The 12,747-nt window shown below is 42.3% G+C and overlaps 1 long non-coding RNA gene and 1 other non-coding gene across 2 annotated transcripts; one reads left to right on the plus strand and one right to left on the minus strand.

Annotated features, from left to right (window-relative positions):
* Nucleotides 1–8,821: 8,821 nt before the first annotated feature.
* LOC147927006 (small nucleolar RNA R71) lies at nucleotides 8,822–8,928 on the plus strand. Its single transcript, XR_015583128.1, has one exon. It is a non-coding gene; the product is annotated as a small nucleolar RNA R71 (small nucleolar RNA).
* A 220-nt stretch (nucleotides 8,929–9,148) lies between these two features.
* LOC147927007 (uncharacterized) lies at nucleotides 9,149–10,487 on the minus strand. The gene is made up of 3 exons (XR_015582965.1): nucleotides 10,148–10,487; nucleotides 9,877–10,064; nucleotides 9,149–9,374 (listed from the first exon to the last, which is right to left on the minus strand). It is a non-coding gene; the product is annotated as an uncharacterized LOC147927007 (long non-coding RNA).
* Between the last annotated feature and the right edge of the window lie 2,260 nt (nucleotides 10,488–12,747).

Here is a 12,747-nt window from a genome sequence, read left to right on the forward strand (position 1 = left end):
AGAAAGCGTTTATAATTATATATATATATAATTATAATTATATATATGTATTTTCCTTTGCTTTGATTGTATATATATATATATATATATATATATATATATCTACAATCAAAGCAAAGGAAAATACGCAGCTGCAATGGCAACATGGCTAGCATCAAGATTCTTCTCCGTTTTGTAACTTTAATGTATTAATGTTTCCCTAAAACTTCAATTACAGTTTGAACAAATGGTGATGTAAAACATTTTTTTGAAAATTTTTTACATTTTATTCAAATATATATACATATATATATTATAAAGTAGGGTTTTGAAAGTTAGCCATTAATAAGATTTTGACATGTGTCAAGTAGGTTAATCAAACACAAGCTTACAACAAACATAGATAGATAGATTGGAAAAACATAAATTGTTGTTGATATATTCATAGGAGTTCGGAGACTGTGACATCCTGGTTTGCGGATAGGTTTAAAATAATTGTTTTGGCCACCTATGTCACCAAAGTGGACTTATCTTTTCGATCAATGGTCCTGAGAGAACTCCAGAGTTGCGATAAGTCGAAACACAATATGTTGGTGGTATGGATTGATGGATGTATGCAATGGTGAGATATGAAATGAATGGATGGCAGGGTGTTTTAATTCCCCTTATGCAATTATAGTACAAGAGGTGTCAATCCAATCTGAGGCTTGTGAACAATCAGGATGTGTATATGAGCCTAAGTTAAGCCAAATATGCAAAAGAAGTTTGTCACTAACAATCCTATTAATGAAATGTAAAGAGCAGAAAGTAAAATTACTAGAACTAGATGCTAAATGTAAATGGAACAGAATGATTATCACTAAAATGAAGCTAGAACAGAAATAGAAACTATACTAATGAACTAATGCAAAACAATAATGAACAGGAAAATAAAAAAAATGCAACAGAAATGCAAATAGAATGAGACTAGAGATAAGACAGGACAACTACAAATCATAAACAAGAGTTCTGGGAATGAACTCGAGCAAGCACTCGATCGAGTGTAGATCGAGTGCAGGGTCGAGTTGGACAAATCCGTGAAACAGAGCAATACAAGAAAAACAGAGCAACACAAGAACGAATCAAACAACAATCAAACAACAGGATTAAGACTTAGAAATCAATAAACAAGGTAGGCCTTGAGGAGGGATTCATGGGCTGGACTAATGATTGAAGTTATCTAACTTGGTCAGCAAATCTCAAGCAAACTTTGAGCTAATCTCTAGACATATAAATCTAAGACAAGTTTAATCCACTCTCATGGCAAGAAACAATCAAACTCATTCATCTCTAGACTTGTTCTCACAAAGAAAAGAATCTACACAAGCAGGCATTAAGCAATATGTCTCATACCAAACAAGACCTCTAATCGCTTAGCAAGCCTAATGGTAAGCTCTAGATCTAGCCTTATCTATGCTCCTTAAACATTGGTGTGATGCTAAGATGCTTGAAATCAAACCCTAACTTCTCAGTTTAGGATTAGCATTAAGAACATCTACCCTAGAAGAGATTCTACCACAATCAAGCTTGACCAAAGCAAACAAACCTCAAACACAGCCCAGCCTAACCCATCCTCAAGATCCTAAGCTACTACTCACAAGAACACATGATGAACATCAAAGTCATAAACCCAGAAAATACTGAAACTTGCATCAAATGAAAGATAAAACAAAGATCTATAACATTCAAGAAGGAATCAAACACGAATTCTTAATATCTTGAAAGTTATGAAACCAACAAAATCCAAGAATCTTATGTTTTCTCTCTTTAAAGAGTACAAGATCTAAGAAAAATAAAAGTACAAAAAGAATAATTCCCAGAAGGGTAAAAACTAGGTTTCTGACTATTCTAAAAAGCTGGACTCTTTGGTGACTGCAGGTACAAGGCTTTTTATAGGAGTGGAGGTGGAAGCCCTAAAAATACTAAAAGACAAAATAGTCAACGGCTCGGTCAACTCGACCATGTGCTCGGTCGAGTGGCTGGTCGAGTTGGCTTTTCTTCTGCTTCCTCCACTCGGTCAAATCCTCCTCTGCACACGGTCGACTGTCTGGTCGAGTGTGGGGTCGAGTTGGACTCTGGACCTTGGTTCTTCAGCCTTCATGATTGGTTCACTTCTCCTCAGCATTGCTTCTATGCTGCTTAACCTCCAAAATCACCTGATTATGCATGGAAAGATGCAAATGCAATGAAACTAAACTCTAGTGTATGATTAGTGCTAAAGCTATGTAATAATGGTCAAAATGGATAGCAAAAGATGCAAAATATGTGAATAAACTAAGGGAAAACATGCTAAAATATATGAACATCAACACCCCCAAACATAGTCTTTGCTTGCCCTCAAGCAAATAATCAAGACATAAGAAGGTAGGTGAGGTTTGAAAGTGGGATCTTAGCTCCTAAAGCTTGCAAATAGACCATCTAGAATCAATGTCCAAGTTACTAATACTTTGATGCAAGTTGAATGAGCTGTACTTAAAGATTTTAGACAAGCATATCACAACCTTTACTGATTTGAGCCTTAGATATCCACATGCATTCAAATCAACCATTTCCTTTAACATTCATTAATCAAGAACATGAATCAATTCTATGCAATGCTTAAACTCATTTGGCTTGGAGGTAAAGGTTTAGAGACAATGATGGTCTCTTTTTAGAGTGGGGCTTATCAATATCAAGGTTCTCTCATAAAAAATGGATTGAGCTTTAGAAGAATGCTAAAGGTAAGAACACTTAGACACATAGAAGAACAAAACCTTGTCCACCCAAAGGCACCCAAAGTGTTTATCCTATCAATCTAAACCAAAATGATCCTAGTGCTACCCACTTCTTCTTTTCTCTTTCACCCTTTTCTCTTTTGGTTTTCAAGTCTTAGGAGAGGTTTCTTATTTGATCTTTCTAGTGGGATGGGGGATTATTACTTATTTGCTATGGTTCTTTTTTCTTCTTATTCTTAAGACATAAAAGATTTTTGCTAGACCTTTCTTTTCTTTCTTTTCTTTTCTTTAACTAGAACCATCTTCAACAATTTTTACTTCCCATCCTTTCACTAGACTTTTCTTAAACACATTCTCCTCTTAAAGACTCTAACCTTTTTCTTTCTCTTTTTCCTCTTTTCTTTTCAAAACAGCCAAGTCCCAAACCCAACAAGTGAACCACCTAGTCCTATCTAGTTTGAAGAATGCAAACTAGAACTACACAAGGCTTTACTCTTGTCAGTTCAAACCTAACACTTTCTACCAAGTTCAATCCCAAAAAATAGGCCTCACACACACAAGAATAAACATGGCTTGAAAGAAGGGTTGGTTAAGGGGTAGGGGAACTGATTTCAATGGTTTAATCAGCTACTTGGATCAACAAGGGTGGTTAAAAGGAGAAAGATGATCCAAATATGTATATGGTATCCATGAGTTTAAAGCAATGCACACATTAATAATTGAAATTCAATATTAGGTTCTTATAGATAGGAAATGGCTTCAAATCACAACATGCTTCAATATAGACCAAATACAATGCATGAATTCAAGGCTTGGTTCAATCTTATGCTTCTAACTACTCAACTAGCATCAAAGTACTATTAACTGGGGCGTTGATCCTAGTCTAGTGAATAAGCAAGCTAACAAGGAAATACTCATCATAGATCCCTAATGCAAATATTATACAATCCTAAATGAAACATGCTAAAAAAGATCCTAATATATGCAAACTACATGAACACTCTTTTTTATAAAGATTTCTGCAAAAAATTTTCAAATTTTTAGGGTTTTTCTATGCCTTAGATACTATGCAAAAACTAATATGAGGATGCTAAAAATTTGAAATAAGAACGCAAAACACAATGTCAAATGCTATTTCAAACCCTCCCCCAAACTTAAATCACACAGTCCTCTGTGTGAAAGAAATTTGTAAGAGGATTCATGACCAAAAACAAAACACAATGTCAAATCCTATGGTATTTACAAGGGAAGGTGATAGTGGTACCTCAAGGATTGGAGAAGAAGTTGTCGACATCCTCTTGCATGCTCTCAAAGGTGTAGTTGGGGTCTTGTTGATCACTTGGAGATGGAGATTGGGGCAGCTCGACGACGGCGATTGACCGGCACTCGGTCGAGTGCGTGCTCGAGTGGGGGGGTCGAGCTGGACCGCGTATTCCAAAATTCTGAGCCTGCTGCTGGTAGAACTGCTGGTAGAGAGCTAGATCCATGAAGTACTGTGGTGGGATGGGAAGGTAACCTGGATAGCCTGGATAAGCAGCTGGAGGTGGGAAGCCATAAGGTGATCTGGGCTGGAACTCGGTCGAGTACGTTGGGGGTGCTCGGTCGAGTGGGCGCTCGAGTGCCTCAAAAACTGTTGTTCTCGGGTACTTGAGCTCCTCTTCCTCTGATTTGGCTCATACATTAAAGCTCTAGCTGGTTCCAAAGGGTTTGCAACTCTTGAAAGTGCTCTAGTTGAGCTACTTCTCCTTAAAGGACTTGATGGTGTAGGTGAAGAATTCCCACTCTTCAACTCAGCAATCTCCTTCTTTAAGCCCTTGATAGACTTAGCCATGTTGGTCACCTTCTTCTTCAGCTTATCAAACCTCTTCCCATGCCACTTGCTCCACTTTTGCAAAACTGTCAACCTCTTGCTATTCTCCCTCACTCCTCTACTATCCCTTGGGTTGGGCTCATAATCCTCAAAGTAGATATGCTCCTCCCCATCAGCCATTTGTGCATTTCCAGCTTCTTCAACTCTAGTTTGAACGGTCCCATCAAACAAGTACTCTTCAGCTGGCCAAAAGTCAATGTTGGCTCCTTCTTGAATGGTGGTGAGCTCTTGGTTGGGCAAGATGAGCTGCTTCTTTCCAACTGTTGGGAGTTCAAAGTTGAAGATATGATTCCCTTGATGCATCTCCTTGGCTAGGATGAGAGTAGAGGTGAGGTAGCTTGAGTCAATCCAACTTGGTGAGACCCTTTCTCCTCTAAGTGGGACCTTGGCAGATTGTATAATTTGAGTAATGATGCCTACAATGGTTAGTGCTCCTCTTGAGCCTTTGTTCTCTAACTTGCCTACCCAACTTCTCAAGTATACCATGTGGTCTATGAGCACCATTGCAAGATCAGTCTCCACAGTGCTCCCAAGGATGATGGTTCCATCTCTTGCCTTGAGGATGATCCCATTGAGAGCCATGTCAATCATCTTAAGCTCTCCCTCATTGATGTTCCCAGTTTCCTTCCTTGCAAAGAAGGTGTTCGCAAGAGCTTTGTGGAAGTATCTTAGGACTGGGCTCCTTATCCTTGAACTCTTGGAATTGGAGGATGAGTAGAGTTTGTTGTCCCCAATGGTTTCCTAAACAGAATAAAGCTCCTCTCTTGGTATCATCAAGCTTGTATTACTCCCAACTTCAAAACCAAACACATTGGCTATCTTCCTCATTGAAAGCTCATGCTTCTTCCCCTTGATTGTGAAGGAAATGTGACCAGCTCCAGCCTCAGCATCCTTCCTTGCATATGTATGCAGCTTGACAGTGGCTAGAAACTCACAACTTTCTTCTTTGTAGCCCTCCATGCAAAGCCCCATGAACTTGGTTAAGTTACTCTTTTCAAAAAGAAACTCCACATCTTCATAAATGGCAAGCTTCTCCATGGTTTCCTTGTGAGGATATCTAGTCCCCAAGAAATCCATTCTCATGAAGGCTTCATACAGCTGCCTCTTTGTCAACCCACAAGATTCTGCTTCTCCATCATCTTCTAGCTCTTGTTCCACATCTTCTTCCTCACTTTCACTTTCAAACTCCTCTTGTTCAACCTCAACTGCTGGCCTCTTCCCTTTGGCCTTGTATCTCCTCATGAACTCATTAAGGGTTGGCTCCCTTTCTTCCTCACTTTCATTCCTCTCAGGATCTTCCTCAACTGAATCACTCCTTGGATACGGCATCTGGCTCGATCGGTCAGCTCGACCACCACTCGGTCGAGTGCTAGCTCGAGTGGTGTGTCGAGTGGTTCTCCCAGATTTTCCTCTTGATTCAAGGTCATCATCACGACGTTCCATGGAGGTTGCAGCCGCTTGTTGAGATTTCCTGGTCATTCTTGAAGATATTTTCGAACAGAACTGAAGGGAATAGACTCAAAGCTCAAAGTTAATAGGTTAGTGACCCAAAAACTTGAAAGAACTAAGCTTGAGCAAAAGATGAACTTTGAGAGAGATTTTAAAACTTGAATTTAGTTGTTTTGAGCAAATGAGAGAGTGTGAGAGGTATAGGATCATGCAAGTCCTATTTAAAGAAGCTAAGGGGACAAGAAGACAAGGGTGGAGCATCCATACCATTCAAATTTGAAATGGGATTCTTTGACCTGCTTTTTGCTGCCACTCGACCCCACACTCGACTGTACACGGTCGAGCTCATTGACCAAATTTTGAAAATTCAAAATTTTCTTCTTGTTCATCCCTCCACTCGATCGTGCTAGAGAAATGATGATCAAATGGGCCTTACTTCTTTGCCAACTCGGTCGAGTGCCTCTCGTGGGCTGGTCGAGTGGGCTTGCGTTTCTCCTTCTCCAAGTACAAATCTCTCCTTACCCATCTACACTTTTATTAAAAGGCCTGTCCAACACAAATATAAAACAAAACACATCAAAACTACAAGGAAATTAAACCATATTTACAAAAGATACCTTAGGGATTTCCTCCCTAGTGAGCTTGTTTAAAGTCACTAAGCTTGACTTTGGTTTCCTTAGACTTGGTCTACATACCAAGGAGGTGATGAAATCCTCCCTGGAACCTCTTGATCACTGTGAAGTTGATCCTTGATCACCTCACCCTTAACACACAAACCATAATTCTTCTTGATTTTGAGCCTTGGTCTTGCTTTCCTCAAAGACCTCTTGTTTAGCTTGACTTGGAGATCCTCAACCATATCAGTCAACTCTTGAACTGACCTCTTAAGCTTTTCCACAGAATCTTCTTGAAGAGAGGGCTCAGCCTTTGGAATAGCCTTGTCACTTAAACCTTCTTGACCACCTTTGTCCTTGATAGTAAAAGGCTGACCATCAATGGTAGGAAGGTTGGTTGGGTTATAGATGTTGAACTTCATAGCTATACCCTCATCAATGTTCAAGGTCACAAGACCTTCCTTGACATCAATGACTGCTCCAACAGTGGCTAAGAATGGCCTCCCAAGAATGATAGGATCTTCAGGCTCCTTGTCCATCTCTAGAACCACAAAATCAGTGTGAACCCTAGCTCTCCCTATCTTCACCGGAATGTTCTCCAACTTGCCAACCACATCTCTATTTGACCCATCAGCTAGGCATACATGAAGGTTGGTGGATTTGAAATCAATGTGCCCAAGCTTTTGTTCTATGGAGTATGGCATCACACTGATTGATGCTCCCAAGTCACATAGGCACTGGTTGTAGTGGAGATAGCTAAGTGTGAAAGGCAGATAGAATGGCCCTGGATCCTTAAGCTTAATTGGGATGATCACTCCTCCAAGGTCCTCAAGATCATTCTCATCTTGAGCTTGAGCCTTCTTCTTTGACAAATCAAGCAAAAATTTCTATTGAGAGGATATGGTTCATACTGTTCCAAGGCAGGTCCTCTCTCCTCTTCTTGGTAAGCAATTATGATCTCTTGTATGGCCATCACTTCCTCTTGTTTCTCAACCACAACTTCTTCATGCAAAGCTTTGTCATCCTCTTGTTGCTTAGCCAACATCTCCTTTTTCTCAATGATTTCCCTTAATTCTTTAATTTTCTGTGCTTTGAAATGACCTGGGAATGGTAGAGGTGGTTTGTAAGCAGGAGGAATGTACTTAGCAGGTTTAACAGCTCCTGATCCTTCAGCTCGATCGACCACTCGATCAGGCACTCGGTCGAGTGCTGGCTCGAGTACCTAGTCGAGTGCCATGGCGGATTCAGATTACTCTGCACAAACTTTACTCAAAGCTTCAATAACTGACCAATCCTCCCCATCTTGAATATCACTGTCCCCAGTGAATTCTTCATCAGATATATGGATGGTTTTGGCAGTGAACTCCCTTGGATTTTGAACAGCTTTTCCAGGGAGCTGGTTAGGTTTAGGAGCAGAAGTAGAGGCAATGTTGCTCTCCATATACTTCACTCTAGAGTTGAGACCTTCAAACTTCATGTTCAGGTCATTATACTTGGATGTGAGCCTTTGATTCAACTCAACAAACTGTTTGGCTTCCTCAATCTTTCCTTGTGTTTGCCCAATAAACAACTGTTGCATCATAGCTCTTAAGTCTTGTTCTTGGCCTTGGTTAGTCTGAAACCCTGGTGGTGGACACAACTGAGGCTGGAACACTTGACACTGTTGTTTGGGGACATAGTTTTGTTGCTGTTGAGGCTGTTGAGGTGGATACACTTGGTCTTGTGGATTGGCCACATTGGTGCTTCTATAGGAGAGGTTGTTGTTCTTGAACCCTCCTTGGTTGTAGCCTTTGAATCCACCTTGGTTTTGCACATAACAGAGCTCAGCATACTCATTCTCCCCTTCTTGAACTTGAACCTCTTCTTCACCAATGAAGTGAATGGACTTTTGTTGGCTAAGGAGGATCTTATCAAGCTTCTCATTGACCATCTTCAAATCCTTCTTGTATTTGTGCTCTTGGTCAGTGGAGGTGGACCTTATGGTTCTGTCATAGTCCTCATTATAGTTGCCATCTGACTGAACAAGGTTCTCAACTAATTCCCATCTTTCTTCCACATTCTTGTTGAGGAAGTTGCCATTAGAGGCTATGTCAAGAAGCATCCTGATCTTGGGAAGCACTCCTCTATATAAGGTGCTTAGGAGTGACTCATTGCTGAAGCCATGATGAGGACACTGAGTCTGAAATCCTTTGAACCTCTCCTAAGCTTCACAAAAGCTTTCATTGTTTCTTTGAGCAAACCCAGAAATTTCATTCCTCAATCTAGCAGTCCTTGCATTTGAGAAGAATTTTGCCAAGAAAGCCTTCTTGCAAGCATCCCATGTTGTTATTGCTCCAGTTGGAAGAGTCTGCTCGTGAAATGACCGACCTTTTTTTTTTAATAAATAATAAATAATATATATATATATATATATAAATAAACTACAACTAGTGGTCCCATATCCACTAGCCACCTAACCATATTCACAATCAACAGCGCAATAACATAAATCAATATTCAATAATAAACCAATAATAACCAATAACAATCTGATATTATAGCAAAGGCAATATTCCAATACCAAACAACAAGAAACATGAAACCAGCAACCTAGCAATGTTTCTAATGACTCAACTCTAGCAACCTAGCAATGCCAGACAACATCCAATCGAGTCCCAAGAACATCCTCCTCTTCATTGCCTTGATTCCACGATCACACTTTGCCTTTACCTGCACCACAAACACAAATTGAGATGCATGAGTATTTGATAAACACTCAGTGAGGCAATCCTCCCATCTACTGGGCTATACACACAAGCAACAATGATTCCAAAGTTCCAAAACAAGCAACAAACAAACACACAAACCAGGAAATCAATCATCGTCTCGCTGGAAGGGATGTGTCGACCGACACCAGCCTAGTGTCGACCGACACTGGCTCAATGGTGTCGACCGACACTACCCTACAGTGTCGATCGATGCCAAATTGCTGGTGTCGACCGACACCAAGCGGTATCGATCGACACTCCCTCTGCAACTACGATCCGCGCGAAGTCGAGAGTCGAATCTCGCTCCCAAATCTCCTCCAAAACACCCAATACTCAATACCCAAGCCTTATACCTCCTTAGGAACCTGTATCAACCAATCCCATCAAGAAAAACACACAAACAAGCAACAACAAGCAAGAACAAGGGAATCAAAGGCTTAGATTAGCCATGGTCATGCACTCACCTTCTAAAATGAAAATGAACCGTTAACTATCAAATCCCTCCGGTGAAAAGCTATTCCTAGGCGTCACGAAGCTTCCCACAAAATTTCAGCACGATCAGATCTCAGATGAAACCGCAATCGATCCCGAAACTCCCGCTGGTCTCAATCCGCGACTGAGAAGAAACGCCCCACGAAACTGTCGATATCTCCTAGAATATTAACCCAAATTAACTTCTGTAAAAAGGAGAGTGTACGAAAATCTCTTAGCTACAACCCTACCAAAACTCAATACCTTTCAAAACGATTTAAGTATACAGATCCACCTTCTCCCAAACCCTGACGATTCTGTTCCTTTTTGCTTGAACACCAAAATCAAGTTTACTCTTCCTTCCCCTCTTTCTCTTTGCTTTCAGCGGCTAGGCAACAACAAAACACGACCTAGGTCGTTCTCCCACTTAAATATCACGGTTTAATGGTTTTCCCTAAACTAAACCGGTCCAAATCGATTAAAAACTCAATCTGGTCGAACCAGAAAATCAGTGGTGTCGAACGACACCCCCTTGGTGTCGATCGACACCCTCACCCAAAACACTCAAATTGGTTTGCGGGTGTTACAATTCTCCCCCACCAAACTGGATTCGTCCACGAATCTCGAACAACCATCAGCCAAGGACTCCCGTGCAACCGTCTCCACCGCCCGCACTCCTCCGACTGATCTACAGAAGGTCACCTCTAGGCGATAGACTCACGCTCCAGGCGTCATTTGCTCTTGACTTTTTGGACTTTTCTTTACTCATAGGCCTAAACCTTGAGTTTTTATTGGCTCCTCATCAGACCTAAGTCTGCATGCCAAATGATATAAGGAAAATCCAACTCGTCTCTCGGGTTGCCACCCTACAGCGCGCCCCCGGATCGTCATCCGGAGTCGATATACCAACCTTACTCCCGAGCCACAAAGTCTCTGAATATGGCAGTACTAGGAGAACCTAAGTCCCCCAAGAGTCGCGAGCAAACAATTCTGAACACGTCTGAGTCCTATCCCTATCCAGGTTTCCTTCCCGTGGCTCGCGTAAAAACATCTCAATGTCCTACCAACCACATATCCCCTCACTGGGATACCTCATGACCACACAAGGATCATATATACGCCACAAGGGCCGCCACAAAGGCCAACAAAAATGTCCTCACGAGGACCGCCACCAAGGCCAAACAAAATGTCCTAAAAAGGACCGCCACCAAGGCCACTCGTCCCCAAAGGACCGTCACAAAGACCGTCTGTCCCGAAGGACCGTCACAAAGACCATCTGTCCCGAAGGACCGTCACAAAGACCATCTGTCCCGAAGGACCGTCACAAAGACCATCTGTCCCGAAGGACCGTCACAAAGACTATCTGTCCCGAAGGACCGTCACACAGACCATCTGTCCCGAAGGACCGTCACAAAGACCATCTGTCCCGAAGGACCGTCACAAAGACACTCTGGCTAAACAGCCCGCCACAAAGGCCAACAAATGGCTAAAAGCCCGCCACAAAGGCCACACAATTGGCTAAAAGCCCGCCACAAAGGCCATACAATGTCTAACAATACCGCCACACACAGGCACTCTGACTCAAAAGTCCGCCACAAAGGCACAAAAGCCCCTCCCAAGGCTTCCCACCGCTAAAATGGACAAAATTCTGACTCCCGCAAAACTTTCCATATTTAACACTTTCCATTTTTGGAAACTCCTCTTCACAACCCTGCCTCACGGAAACTTTGTACCCCAAACACCACCTCATCTTGTTACTGAGTCGCACAACCAACCACCCCAAGCGACCGAGTAACAAGAGAGATGGGCTGGAATACTCCATTCCCGCTCCAGCCACGGATTACAGATGGGACCAGGCTAAACAAGCTCAAGTCGCGGCTTGCTTCTCATACCACTTCTTGAACCTTGCCTTCATCTTTGCCTCAGGCTCCCAAGTCTGTTCCTCAACACCATCACAGTCCCACAGGACTCTCATCAAAGGAATCTTCTTCTTCCGAAGTTCCTTGATCCTCCTCTCGAGAACCCTCACTGGTCTCGCCTCCAAAGTCATGTTAGGCTGAAGATCCTCACGAATCTTAGCCAACACCTCCTCTCCCTCACGGAGACACTTCCGCAACATAGACACATGGAAAACCTTATGGAATGCACGCATCACCTCAGGTAACTCCAATCTATATGCCACTGGTCCAACCCGCTCAATCACCCTGAATGGACCCATATACCTCGGACTCAACTTAGTCTCTGACAATGACCTGTTCGGACCCCGCAACATGGCCATCTTGAGGTATACTCTGTCTCCCACCTGAAACTCAAGATCTCTCCTCCTCCTATCTGCATAACTCCTCTGCCTATCCTGAGCCTCCTTCATGTTCAGCTTGAAAACCCGAATCTTCTCTGAGGTCTCCTGAACAAAACTAGCACCAAACATGCTCCTCTCCCCCACCTGAGTCCAGCATAATGGTGTACGACATGGCCTCCCATACAAAGCCTCATAAGGAGTCATCTTAATACTCGCCTGATAGCTGTTGTTGTAAGCAAACTCTACCAGGTTCAGGTGATCTGCCCAATGGCCACCCCAATCCAACACACACATCCTCAGCAAATCCTCCAGCGTCTGGATCGTCCTCTCTGACTGTCCATCAGTCTGGGGATGATAAGCTGTACTCATATGCACCTTAGTGCCCATCTCTGCCTGAAACGCCTTCCAGAACACCGAAGTGAACTTGGAATCCCTATCAGACACAATGCTCGCTAGCAACCCATGCAACCTGACTATCTCCCTCACATACTTCTTAGCCAAGACCGCTGCTCCATCAGTCTTCTTAATGGCCAGAAAATGTGCTGACTTGGTCAACCGGTCCACA

Source organism: Camelina sativa, chromosome 15, assembly GCF_030686135.1.
Source record: "Camelina sativa cultivar CO46 ecotype springtype chromosome 15, ASM3068613v1".
Taxonomy (NCBI): Eukaryota; Viridiplantae; Streptophyta; class Magnoliopsida; order Brassicales; family Brassicaceae; genus Camelina; species Camelina sativa.